The following is a 14,218-nucleotide window of genomic DNA, read 5'->3' on the forward strand; positions in this document are numbered from 1 at the left end:
AACAAGTGGTGGTATATGATTATAAAGGACACTGTTGTGCCATAAGAAATGACAAGATGATCAAAAAAGACTTCTTTGAAGTGATGCAAAGCGAAGTGAGAAGAGCCAAGAGAACATTGTACACAATAACAACAATAATATATGATGATCAACTGTGAATGACTTAACTCTACAAGGATCCAAGACAACTCCAGGGGTCTTGTGACAAAAAAGGACATCTACCAAAAATAGAAGTAGCAAATGGAGTCCAAAAACAGATTCGAAGATGCCATTCTTCACTTTATTTCCTCCGTGAATTTCCTCTGGTGTTGGCCATGTATATCAACATGATGAATAGGGAAATATGTATTATAGGATAATATATGTACAAGCTATATCATATTACCTGCCTTCTTGGGAAGAGAAAAGGGGTTTTAGGGAGGAGAAAAAAAATTGTTTCTACACTTAATTGAAAAAAATTAATTAAAAAAATGACTTTCTGTCTTAGAATTGATATTAAGTATTCATTCCTAGGCAGAAGAGTGGTAAGGGCTGGGCAATGGAGTCACACAGCTGGGAAGTGTCTGAGGCTCAATTTGAACCCAGGACCTCCCATCTTCAGGCCAGGCTTTCTGCCCATTGAGTCTTCCCCTGACAACTTTTTAAGTGGCAGAATTGTATGAGTAGAGGGAATGTGAACAAGTGTACTGTTTATTTGGTGTCACCTACAGATTTGATAAGCTTACCCTCTGTCTTCATCTATGTCCCAGATGAAGACAGAGGGTAGCTTATCAAACAGGCTAATAGAGACCCCTCTCTTAGTTGACTTTGATCTAGACCCAAATTAGCCACCCTCAATTGTGTTCCCCCCTCTCCCTCACAGAGCTATGCTGAGACGTTGCCAAATACCTTCAGAATTCTTATTTCAGAAGGTTTGTTATCTGCAAGACCTTGATCTACTAGCTTGGCAGCACAACTCCCTCCTCTCTCAAAAAACATGCAGTTGGTTTGGAGTGACTCATCTTGCTTCAATCCAGCCGGATCATAGTTTCTCTTGCTTGGTTTCCTTCGATTAATAAGTGATCTGATCATCCCTTCTAGGATTGGTCTTTGGGACACAAGTCTGTAGTTTTTTATGATCTGCCCCTTTCTGAGTCAGCAGAGGACCCGACTATTTCTCTTCCACATTTCCTCAGAGATTACGAAGGACGATTTCATGATGACATCTCGGAGTTGTTTCAGAACCCTGGATGTAAACTAGCTAAGCCTAGAGATGTGAAATCATTTAAAGGGGCCAGGTGTGCAGTCATCATCTCTCCTCTCTCAATTTCTAGTCCCTTTTTATATTCTTCATGGAGACTATTAATAATTAGAAACACGTAGAAAAAAAAGTTGATCTGTGTAGTTCATAATAGCAACTAGTGCAAATCTAGTGTTGGTATGTACTATTAAGTTTATGATAAATGATTAAAAAACAGTTCGGGGTGCAGATGGATGGCTACTAAGAGCCAGACCTAGAGATGAGATATCCTCGATTCCAATGTGCCCTCAGACCCTTTCTAGCTGTGTGACCCTGGGCAAGTCACTTAACCCCATTGCCTAGCCCTTCCTGCTCTTCCACCTTGGAACCAATACATAGTATTGATTCTAAGAAAGTAAGGATTTTAAAATAAATATTTTAAAAAACCCAGTTCGTTAAGGAGGGACTGTTCTTTCCTTAATTATTAAGGAGGAAACTGTTCACCACATGAAAAGATATTCAAATTTCTTTATAATCAGAAAAAAATGCAAAAAGACTCCAAATGTTAAGAGACCCAAAGAAGGGCAAAAATACTTTAAAATGATGAGTTCTAGCGTTGGTGGGTTTGTGAAACAGCAGGCATTCTAATACATCATTGGAGGGACTGCTGATTTGTGCAAAGTTTTCAAAGTGAAATCATGCAGTGAGAATCATAAAACTGATTGCTCTTTCTGAACCAATGATTCCATTGTTAGAATTAGATGTTTTAAAAATAATTAAACTAAAAGGATGTGGTGATTTGTTACTTTCAGGCCAGATAAAGTAACCTATCCGGTATAAAACAAATAAATCAAAACTCCCAAACCGACTTTTTCCCCTTTCTGTTTGATTCTTAGCCCGAGTCATTATTCATCTGTAGCACTTGCCCAAGGTAGAAATACTGACAGACTACTTTATGGCTGCTTGAAAAGGCATTTATTAAGGGTTTATTAGGTAAGTGCTTCTATGTGCTAAGAACTGGGGATGCCAATGCAAAAGCAAGAAAATGCTCTCAAGCAGCTCACATTCTAGTAAGGGGAGACATATCTGGGAGGTTTTGGCCACAAATCAGGTGGAAAGAGCCAGTGGTCCATTGGTTGCAGCCACAAAGCAGAAGATAATGTCTTCTTTAGTGTCATTTCCATGCATAAAGCTACCTCCCTTTCTGATGGTGCCAATAAGTATTGGTAGGAAGAATTTTATTTTCTGTGGTAGAGATAGTTGTAGGTGCTGAGGAGATAGGGGCAGCAGTTCTGCAGGGAGTTGTTAGGTTGCATCTTCACAAGAACTGTATCATTGGAGGACAACTTCAGGCATTTGGGGTAGAAGCACTAAAGGAAGTATGAGTGGGGAGGAAAGGGACTAACATGACAGGGACTCTTGGTAGTATTTTGGCAGTAATTGGTGAGCAATATTTGTTTTTCTTCCACCAAATTTTTTTTTTCCTAGCAGTAGAGCTATTTCCCATCAGTATGAATTTGGCAGGAAAGGCTATGTTAATAGCCTGAATAGAAACATTTGGAAAACCTTGCAATCATTAAGAACTCTTTATTTTGTTTTGGTCATACACAGGTCATTTCCCAAGGGCCTGTGAATATATCATTCTGGTTAATAACTTATTAGTTCAAAGTAATTAGGCCTTCACATCTGTTATGGAGCCCTATTATTTTATTTATATTAAGAAACATATGAGGAGGACTTTCAAGGTTGCATTTTGCTCCAAGTGAAATAATTTTTGAAATGCCTTGTATGACTTGAAAGATACAGAAAATAACCCTAGAAAATGTTTTCTAAACCCTTTTTATTCCCCCATTGAGATAGACATTCTTTTTTCTTAGCTGTTTGACCTTAGGTAAGTCATGTAACCCCAACTACCTGGCCTTTACCACTCTTCTGCCTTGGAATCAATACACAGTATTGATTCTAAGACTGAAGGTAAAGATTTTTTTTTTAAAATAGACCTTCCTCCCCCCCCCCCAAAAAAAATCTTACCTTCCATCTGTAGGATTTAAAATTAGGTTTGACTAAATATGAGAGTTATAAAAGTGGTATTGTGGTCCCTGATTATAAAATATTACCCCTTAAGTCAAAATGACTGTGAGAAATTTTTTTTTACAAGGTAGAAAAAGTGAAAGTGGGAAATGTAGGAAAAAGACAGAGCCTTAATAAGCCTACCAGCCCTAAGTGCTTCTCTGGTGAATCCTGGCTCAGCCCCCTGCAAGGGCTTCCTTAAGTCATGATCTCCATGTGAAAATCAGGTAGTCTTCAGCAAGCCATCGCAGAATCCAAGGAAAGAGTTTCTCCATGAGCTAAGGAAGAAATCTCTCCAAGGAACCAGTCTCTCCAAATGCCAGGAAGGGAATGGTATTACAGACCATGTTGGTCTCCTTTTATATTCCTTTTTCCACATCATTTCCTCTCTCTCCCCCTCTTCACAGAAACCAATTACATACAGCCTTTCAATTTGCCTAGCACTGCCCAAGGCTGAGGGTCAGTGCTTGTGGCCTTTGAGGATGTAAACTAGTAAGTCACTTGTAAGCTTTCTTACCTAATGGTTAAGTGGGGTACTCTAAGTTCTAGATTTGATTAACCAAAAATAGAGAAAGGGAGAGTTAATTCTATTTTCACACATCTTAGAACACAACTAGTAAGTGTCTTAAGACCAGATTTGAACCTAGCACCTTCCCATCTCTAGGCTTGCCTTTCAATCTACTGAGCCACCTAACTGCCTCCTAGAACATTCTTTGTAAAGATTCTTTATAAGAAGAGAAAGCAAGAGAAAGGGTTGTTTATACCTTGGTGGTCTTTTTAGGGAGAAACTCTATTTATGGATTGATTTCATATGCTTAAGTGCCATTGCTACTTCAGATAGTATCAAGATGGCAAGTTCAAATGCACATGACTACTTATTGTTAAAAAAAAAAAAAGAAGAGAGAAACACCCATACACAGAGGAAGAAAGAGAGAGAGGGGGAGTGAGGCGGGGAGAGAGAGAGGAGAGGGGAGGGGGGGAGAGAGGGAGAAGAGAAACCCAGAGAGAGATATTGATCTGGTCCATTTTGCATCTGTTTTGTTTTTTTAGTTTCTTCAAATGCTTTCAGCAGAGCTGAATTTTGTGCCAAATTCTCTGCAGGCTTCATTTTATCCTTTACTAATTTCCAGTGTTTTTGTTGTTGTTGTTGTTGTTTTAGGTGATAGTGCTCATGGTCTTATGTCATCATACTCCCCTAAAGTTTTTGTAAATGAGATTGTAGTCAAATCCAATGTTGCTGTTGGCTGTCACATTATACCTCTTAGCAGAGCTATTTGGCGAACAGTATTTTCAAGTGGAAAAACTAGACTAGTGTGTTATTCAATTATAATTTTGTGTTAGTAAACAAATCAAAGTGCTAATTGGCTTACAATAAAAGTTCTCTTTTTATCTTGTTTTTAGTGATTGAATTTAGCTCTTTTGCTCATAAAGTAACTTTTCATTGTGATTCTGCCTTTCTGTTATTACAACAATATTGATCAAGCTTAGTCAGAGGAAAAACAGGTTTTGCAGAATCTTTTCAACAGATTTTTTACAATTTCTTAGTTTTAATTAGATTGTTGTTGTTATTCAGTCATTTCAATCACATCTGACTTGTGACCCCATTGGGGTTTTCTTGGCAAAGATACCAGAGTTATTTGCCATTTTCTTTCTCAGCTCATTTTTACAGATAAGGAAACGAAGACAAAAATGATTAAATAACTTACCTAGCATCATGCATCTAGTAAGAATCCAAGACTATATATGAATTCAGATGAGTCTTCCAGACTCCAGGCTCAGTATTCTATTCACTGTACCATTTAGCTGCCCTTTTATTAAATGGAGCTTATCTTTTTGAATATAAGCTTCCTGTATCCTTACTATAACTGTGCCTCTGTGTCCTCCCAAATCCCTAAGGAAAAGCTTCTCAGAAGGCTTAGGGTTTCAAGTTATTGTTTTGACCTGTAACTTTAAAAGCGTACTACATTATTATAAATATAGTGTTGGAAGGGACTGTGAAGATTATTCTTTAATAACAAATTTCCACATGAGCTTTCCAAACTTATATAATCCAAATTGTTTTTCTCCCTTTTTCCTTCCCTCCTCCCCAAGGTGGCAAGCAATTCAATCTAATTATACATGTATTATCACGCAAGACATGTTTCTATATTATTCATTTTTGTAAGTGAATAATCTTATAAAACCAAAATCCTAAAACATATAACCAAATAAATAAGTGATAAATCATATTTTCCTCTGCATTTCTACTCCCACAGTTCTTTCTCTGGAGGTGGATAACATTCTTTGCCATAAGTCCCTCAGAATTGTCCTGGATCATTGTGTTACTGTTAGTAGCAAAGCCCATCACATTTGATTGTTTTACTGTGAAATTTATTTTAACACAACCCTTTCATTACAGATGAGGAAGCTGAGGCCAGAAAAGATCATAGAATCATATATCCAGATCTGAAACAAGCATTTGATGCCATCTTGTCCAAAATCTTCATTTTATGGATGAGAAAATTGAGGCTTTGAAGGGATTAAGTAAATGGTTCAAGGTCACACAAGTAGATGAGAGATAGAATTAGAACCCAGGTCCTGAAGTGACTTGCTAGTAAGTAGCAGAGTTGGGATTTGAATTCATTCCCCTCTATCACATTGATTAATAGCAAGAATTCTTACTCTGTGAGTCTTAGATTCTCTATGATGTTTCAGAATTAAAATATTTTTTAATTAATTAATTAATTAATTATTTTATTTTATTTTTTAAACCCTTACCTTCCTTCTTGGAGTCAATATTGTGTATTGGCTCCAAGGCAGAAGAGTGATAAGGGCTAGGCAATGGGGGTCAAGTGACTTGCCCAGGGTCACACAGCTGGGAAGTGGCTGAGGCCAGATTTGAACCTAGGACCTCCCGTCTCTAGGACTGGCTCTCCATCCACTGAGCTACCCAGCTGCCCCCTGGTTTTTTTTTATTTTTTAAAGGAGGAGGAGACATGAGCATATCTGTAATTATCTGAAGGAGGAGTCAGTAGATAGAAGGTTGGAAAGTCTGGCTTTAGCTAAGAAGAAGGGCCACCTCTTCATCTAAGACTGGAGTGAAGGAAATAATAGTGAAAGAGATGTCTGACTGATGTGAAATGCAGAGGAAGAGAGATGGGAGAACTCTTGGGAAAAGTGAAGTACTGCCTAGGGCCTGAGCTAAGAGGAAAGCAAACTATGAGTATAAAATACAAGCTATACTGCCCTATTCAGCTGTTCCACTGGCTACTTTTGCTGAAAGTTTAGTCTCTTTCCTTGGTAAAGAAGGGAGGGAGGTACTTTGCCTTTTTTTCTCTACCTCTAAGCTTGGACATTATAATTATTCAGTATATAGTTTTGTTTTTTTTTTGGTTGTACTTACTATTTACATTTTTATCATTTTAAATATTGTTTTCCTGGCTCTGCTTGCTTCATATTTTTAGTTCTGAATTTTTCACATTCATTGTTTCTTATGGCATAGTAAGGAATATCTTTCTTGGATTCATGTGGCACAAATTATTTGCCATTCCCCAATCAATGGACATATACTTTGTTTCCAGTCCTTTGCTATTACAAAAAGTGCTACTATGAATATTTTGGTGTACGTGGGAACTTTCTGTCCTTGACCTCTTTGGGGTAAATGTGTGGGTCAAAGGATATGGAGATCATTCCATATTGCTTTTCAGATAGTTGAACCAATTTCACAGTTATATCAGCAGTGTGTTAGTCTATTTACAGTCTCACTAACATTGATTGTTTAGTTTACATTTATTATCCCTTCTGCCAGTTTTGGATATGAGAAGAGCCCTCAGGCCCTTTGGCATTTTTCTTAATTGTGTTTTGATGCTGTCTTATTGTGATTGTTAATAGTCAGCAATTTTTTTGAGAGCTGTTGCCCATTCCCCAGATTCTTTAACTTAGCAGTTCTCTCTCTCTCTCTCTCTCTCTCTCTCTCTCTCTCTCTCTCTCTCTCTCTCTCTCTCTCTCTCTCTCTCTCTCTCTCTCTCTCTCTCTTCTTTCTTTCTCTCTCTCTTTCTCTCTCTCTCTCTCTCTCTCTCTCTCTCTCTCTCTCTCTCTCTCTCTCTCTTTCTCTCTCTCACCTTTTCTTCAAGTTAAATGTAGAAACATATTTTGACAATTGTTTTCTGACATTTTACAATTTAGATTCTCTTCCTTGCCTCCCTCCCCACCTGGCAGTAAACAATCTAATATAGGTTATATCAGTGCTTTATACAGTACACATTTTTATATTCCTTGTGTCCTGTTAGAGGACACATATCACCCATACAATAAAAAACTCATGAAGGAAACGAAGTGGAAGATGTTTTGATCTGCTGTCAGACTCCAACAGTTCCTTCTTTGGCTGTGGATGACATTTTTCATCCTGAGCCCCTTGTAGATATCTTGGAAACTGATTTTGCTGATAATGTTTTAATCCTTCACAGTTTTATCATCATACAATATTTCCTTTACTGTACATGGTGTCCTGGTTCTGCTCACTTTACTTTGTATTAATTCATCAAAGTCTTTCCACATTTTTCTGAACTCATCCTGTTTATCATTTCTTATGGCACAATAGGATTTTAGTAGTAGTCTCTTTTTTTTTTTAAACCCTTACCTTCCATCTTAGAGTCAATACTATGTATTGGCTCCAAGGCAGAAGAGTGATAAGGACTAGGCAATGGGGGTCAAGTGACTTGCCCAGGGTCACCCAGCTGGGAAGTGTCTGAGGTCAGATTTGAACCTAGGACCTCCCGTCTCTAGGGCTGGCTCTCAATCCACTGAGCTACCCAGCTGCCCCCAGTAGTAGTCTCTTAACAGGTGTTTCACTTGTATTCCCCCCACTTTGAATCCATGCTGTATACTGCTAGAATCCTCTTTCTTTTAAAAAATTTTTTTTTATTTTAAAAATATTTTTCCATGTTTGCATTTTTCATTTTCTTTCCCTTCCCTCCCCACTCCTGGATCCAATAAGCATTTCCAATGGGTTATACAAATGTTATCACTTATACTTATTTCCATATTATTCATTTTTGCAATAAAGCAATCTTTTAAAACCAAAATCCAAAATTATATATCCATATTAAAAATGTCATTAATTTTTCTTCTGTTTTTCTATTCCTGCAGTTTTTTCTCTCGATGTAGATAGCATTCTTTCTCATAAGTCCCTTGAGATTGTCTTGCATTAGCTAAGTCCATTACACTGTATTATTCCACGGTGTTTCACTTTCTGTGGACAATGTTCTCCTGGTTCTGCTCCTTCCACTCTGCATCACTTCCTGGAGGTTGTTCCAGTCTCCACGGAATTCCTCCACTTTATTATTCCTTTGAGCACAATAGTATTCCATCACCAACATATACCACAATTTGTTCAGCCATTCCCCAATTGACGGGCATCCCCTCATTTTCCAATTTTTGGCCACCACAAAGAGCGCAGCCATGAATATTCTTGTACAAGTCTTTTTCCTTATTATCTCTTTGGGGTACAAACCTAGTAGTAGTATTGCTGGATCAAAGGGTATGCCAGAATCCTCTTTCTTTACCATGTCTAGATTTTGCATTTCTCTTTTTAAAAATCTCCAGAACTAAAAGCAATGCAATGATCCAGGATAATTCTGAGGGAATTGTATTATCAGAACACGAGCACTCGCATGTGGTGGCGCCACAAAAAAGTACTACTTCTGGTGACATCATCCTTTGCATGGTGCCTTAGAACGAGGTGCCGTGCAAAGAATTATGTGGCTGCACAATGGAAGACGTCAGCATGTTGAGCGGAGATCTGGGGGAGGGGATTCTGCACTGTGTATATACGGCTGCCCAGTATAGTGGTGGCGGGGATGGTCCTGTGCAAGGTGTGACAGGCCCATCCCAGCCAGCGCTGCAGCCTCCGCTATCCCAGACAGCGGCATACAGATTTGTTCATAGTTTTTTATAGTCCGGCCCTCCAACGGTCTGAGTAAAAAGTTTGGGGACCCCTGCGGAAGAGGGATGAGTTTGGGTGAGACTTGCCTTTTTGGAGTGATGGCCCTTTGAGCCTCAGTCTCATCAGCATCTGTCTTTGGTTGTTGAACCGCCTGGCTGGAGACACTCTCCTGGACTGGTGAGATTCCCATTCAGATTTGCCTTGGCTGCCTGGAGGCACCGGGACCCTGACTTGGGTATTTTGAGCTAGGCCATATTTTCTATCTCCTTCCTACGTTTCCCTCTCTTACTATCACTATTTTGCTGTAATAAAGTTGAGTTAATTTTTATAAACGGTGACCACAACTTTTATTAATTCTTATATTTGTCATACCCATTTTAATTATTACATGCTCTAGAACCAATACTTGGTATTGATTCTGACACATAAGGTAAGGTTTAAAAAAACAGCTTTCAAAAGGTCCCATTTCTAATGCTGGGATTTGATATTCCAATCCAATAAATTTTTATTAAGTGCCTACTATGTGCCAGCTAAGTGCCGGGGATGCAATTAATAAAGAGAGACTCTACCCCAAAGAAGCTCACAATTTAATAGGGGGAGGTAATACAAAAAAAGGAGGCAGGGAAGACAAAGGGGAGATTAGATTATCCATCCTAGAGGCATCTTATTTGCTGGAGTTGAAATCAGGAGAGCAGCAATGCAGAGTGGAATGAGCAAAAAGGCCATTTACTATAAGAGCACTGCCATCACCTGTCAGAACTGGGATAGCTGTCCAAGCAGTTATTACAGGTATAAGTACAGCAAGTTCCCAGCAAGGGAAAGAGCCTCGCTTCCTTTAGTCATATCCTAGTTCAATGATCCAAATCTTAGTTCTCAGTTTTCTTCATTTTGGTGGCGGGTTATCTTGTGATCATATTTTTAAAGAAGTGTTTGGAGGGGGCAGAGTGGGGCAATGTGGTCTCTCAAAAGCAAGGCGTTTGGGGGAGGTTCTCAGTCAAACTTTCACAGATAATGGTTAGCTGGTCACTTGGACTGGCTAGGTCCCCCGCCCCCTATTTTTATCGTGAAGACTAAATCCTTGTTTAGAAGGCTTTTTGGTTGGGGTGGGGAGAAAAGATAGCTTTTGATCTGGAGTACAAAGCTAAAGGGTTTTGATTAGAAAATTTTAGGACAGTTCCACCCCTTAGGATTGCCAAAGTCCAAAGGTTTTTGTTTTTTTTTTTCCTTCTGAGTGTATGGAAGAAATATTATAAAAGCAATGACTTTCCCCCCTAATTCTTTCCGAGTTGTAAAGTGCTGTAAAAAGTACAATTCATTGTCTTTGTTGTTGGGTTTGGTTTTTTTTTTTAACTGGATATAGGAAAATCATTAACTTCAAGCTTGTGTAAGCCCTACTGGCTAAATCACCATGGCCAGGTCACTTGTGCCCTAACCCTTCCCTAATGTTTTTCTCCCTCAGAAAGTCAGTAAAACTGATTTACAAACTTGATCTGTGATTTTAGACAACACACTTGAACTTATCCCCTTTCCCCAAGTTTTTGGGAAGTCTTCACTTAGCCTTGAACCAGTCCTATCTGTTCACTGAGAGCTTGTAACTAGAGCAGGATAACTAGGGCTTTGTCTAAGATGCCAACTTTAAAGGGTGCTGACAACAGCCCTGAACTTATCACCTTAGTAAGAATAAGCAAAACTCAAGTGGATTTCTAATCTGATCAATTTGGACATTTTCTTCAATGCCATTTGAACCTGTCCATGCCTAAGCCCTTTGTCCATTGCTTCCCATTGCCACAGGAGGTCCATCCAACATCCTTAGTCTTCCCCATTCTGGCAGCCCAGCTTGTCCCTCACCCTCACCACGATTAGTTCTTCTTTTCCTATGGTACAATGCCTCGGTGTCATCTTTTATCCTTGTTATTTAGAGTTCCTTATTCATTTTGTTCACTCTTTATTCATATCTACCATGTTCCTAATCATTGCCTTATGTGTGATACAAGTTTTTAATTTATCAGACTTTATCAGTTATATTCCAGGTCTTATTGCCCTTCAGCAACACTAGTAGAATTTTGGTATAAAAAACAACCTAACCTTTGCTTTTCAGGGAAATGGGTCATTGAAGGAACTTTGTAAGTTCCTGAAAGCATTCCGGTCTATTCTTTTTCTGTTCAACTCTGACCTTTCATTTGGTCCTTCTGAATTTTCTCTCACATATGTGCAGGTATGGAAACAAACACACATAATGTCTTGGCGAAAGACATTCTTTATCCACTTGGTCTTCCTTGTGTGGATTGTCAATCTTTTGTGTAGTTGTGGGTTAAAAAACAATATTTTCTTTAAAACAACTTTGAAGCATCCTTTTTTTAAAAAAAAAGGTAAATTCTAAATTCTCTCCTTCCTTCCCATCTTCTCTCCCTCCTCAGATGGTAAGCAATCTGATATAGATTTTACATGTGCAGTCATATATAACATTTTTTCTGTATCAGTCATTTTGTGGAAGAGATCTCAAACTTAAAAAAAGAAGTCAAAATAAAGTGAAATATAGTATATTTCAGATGGCGTTCAGATTCCATCAGTTCTTCCTTGGAGGGCAGATGGCATTTTTTTGTCATGAGTCTCTGGGATTGTCTTGGTCACTGCATTGCTGAGAAAAAGTAGGTCACCCATAGCTGTTCACCAAGAAACATGGCTGTCTACCACTACTAGGTTTGTACCCTAAAGAGATAACAAGGGAAAATACTTGTACAAAAATATTCATAGCTGCACTCTGTGGTGGCAAAAAAACTGGAAAATGAAGGGTTGTCCTTTGATTGGGGAATGGCTGAACAAATTGTGATCTATGATGGTGATGGAATACTATTGTACTGTAAGGATTGATGATCTGGAGGATTTCTATGTGAACTGGGAGAACCTCAATGAACTGATGCAGAGTGAAATGAGCAGAACCAGGAGAACACTGTACACAGAAAGCAAAACATTTGTAATGGACTTTGCTACTAGTAGCAATGCAGCAAGTCGGGACACTCCTGAAGGACTTATGGGAAAGAATGCTAACCACACTGAGAGAAACAAGTATGGGAGTAGAAATGCAGAAGCAAAACATGACATCACTTATCACATGTATATGTATATATATATATATACATATATATATGTATGGGTTTTGGGGTTTAGACTTTAAAAAATCTATAGCAAAAATGAGTAATATGGAAATAGGTATCAAGTGATAACATCTGTACAATCTAGTGGAATTGCTTGTTGGCTCTGGGAGGGGGAAGGGAAGAGGAGAGGGAAAGAAAATGAATAATGTAAATATGAAAAAATATTTTAAAATAAAATAAAAATAAAGCTGTAAAAAAAAAACACATTGCTGTCACTATGTACAATGTTCTTCTGGTTCTGCTCACTTCACTTTGCATCAGTTCATGTCTTTACAGGATTTTCCAAAATCATCCTGCTCATCATTTCTTAAAGCACAGTGGTACTCCATCACTACTGCATACCCCAGTGGTTATAGATGCTAAGAGAAACTATAGAGTACTCGATGCATGTGGTAGTATCTGAAGGACCTCACTATCATGTTCAACTTGGAATTCCCTTTATCATATCTATTACAGTAATGAAATGCCCTCAGCAGCATACATCTACCTGTTTTAGTCTTCCCAGGATGTTTATGTTTAGATGGTCATTGAACAGAGTTTTTCTGCTATTTTTCTTCCAGAGACTTTCAGGGATCATTTTCAATGGTTTTGATGTAAGGATGAATAATAGACACTCAGTTGTTTAAGTTAAACCTAGCTATTTGAAGTTAACATTTTGTATGATGAAATCCAATTTTTTTCATCATCAACAAAGTGCACAAGGAATAAAACCTTTTGGTCTCTTTAATAAGAAAGATTAGTAGAGTTTCTCCCTCCTCTTCACTCCTGTATCTCTTCTCCACCCTTGGCAATATCTTTTCCTTTCACACGTATCTATAGGGTGATGTTCCACTCTCACTCCTCACCTCCTCTTCCTCCCACCTCCCATTCCCTTAAAGGCTGATTGTGTTGGGTGAGATTTGTGGTGGATGGCCTTTATATAAAAATTCTTATCTACTGCTCTAATCTCTGAGATGAGTTTTTAAAAGAATAAATCATAGATAACTCCTGAAGTTTCCCTTTGGAGGTAAAAAGGAATTTTAAAAAAGAATTCTGTGGATGATGGTTTCTTCTTGCTCAGTTGCCTAGGCAGTGAGGTATGAGTAAATGTTTGTACCATTGTACTAAAATGAACCATTTTTAAAAGGCTTAGTCCTTTTCTAGCTAGTGGTGGTGTGTGTGTATATGTGGGTGTACACACATATGCAAATAAACACAAATGCTCCGTAAAAATTACTAAGCCAATATATTATGCTTTAAGGATGTCATAAAAATGTTTGGGGTTAAATTTTCTTTCCCTCTAAAAGCTGAGTATTACAAATTTTTCTTTTCTTTCTTTCCAACTCTCATGCATTCTCGGGGTGTGGATTGTTTTTTCTGTGTCTTATTTTTAAAGAAGTGTCATTGGGTTTTCTGTATTGTCTCTTACCTGATGTGATATAACACTGTGCTCAGGGCAGGAAGGTAGGGGTGGGAAATCCACAGAGTGTGTAGTAAAAGGTTCCTTCTTTGTTCAGAGCATCAGTGTTCTTGTGAGGATAAGAGTCATGGAATTCATCCATAGGTTCAGGTTTATGATTGGGTCTAGCCCCTCTTTTAATAGGTGGAGGAGGAATCATTTGGCAAGTTAACTTTTGTTAAAAGAGTATTAAAAGAGTTCCTGCAGAGCCCAGAAAAAGGACTTTTCCTTTGGTTCATAATCAGTTTCATACCTTTGTATATAATCTTACTTCCTTCAAGTATATGATAGTTTTATTCCCTTGTAATAAAACATTAAAGTGATAAAACTAAAATTGTAAAGGGTATGTTAAAAAAAAGCAACATTATACAGAGCTCATTTTAAAAGTGTTTTTTAAAAGCAGTCTTTCATTT

The 14,218-nt window shown here is 38.1% G+C and overlaps 1 protein-coding gene across 1 annotated transcript in view; it reads left to right on the plus strand.

Annotated features, from left to right (window-relative positions):
• The window catches only part of SNX30 (sorting nexin family member 30), a 180,815-nt gene that overhangs the window by 62,677 nt on the left and 103,920 nt on the right, over positions 1 to 14,218 (plus strand). The gene's annotated exons all lie outside the window — the stretch shown is intronic.

The sequence above is a fragment of the Monodelphis domestica genome, chromosome 7 (assembly GCF_027887165.1).
Source record: "Monodelphis domestica isolate mMonDom1 chromosome 7, mMonDom1.pri, whole genome shotgun sequence".
In the NCBI taxonomy this organism is placed as follows: Eukaryota; Metazoa; Chordata; class Mammalia; order Didelphimorphia; family Didelphidae; genus Monodelphis; species Monodelphis domestica.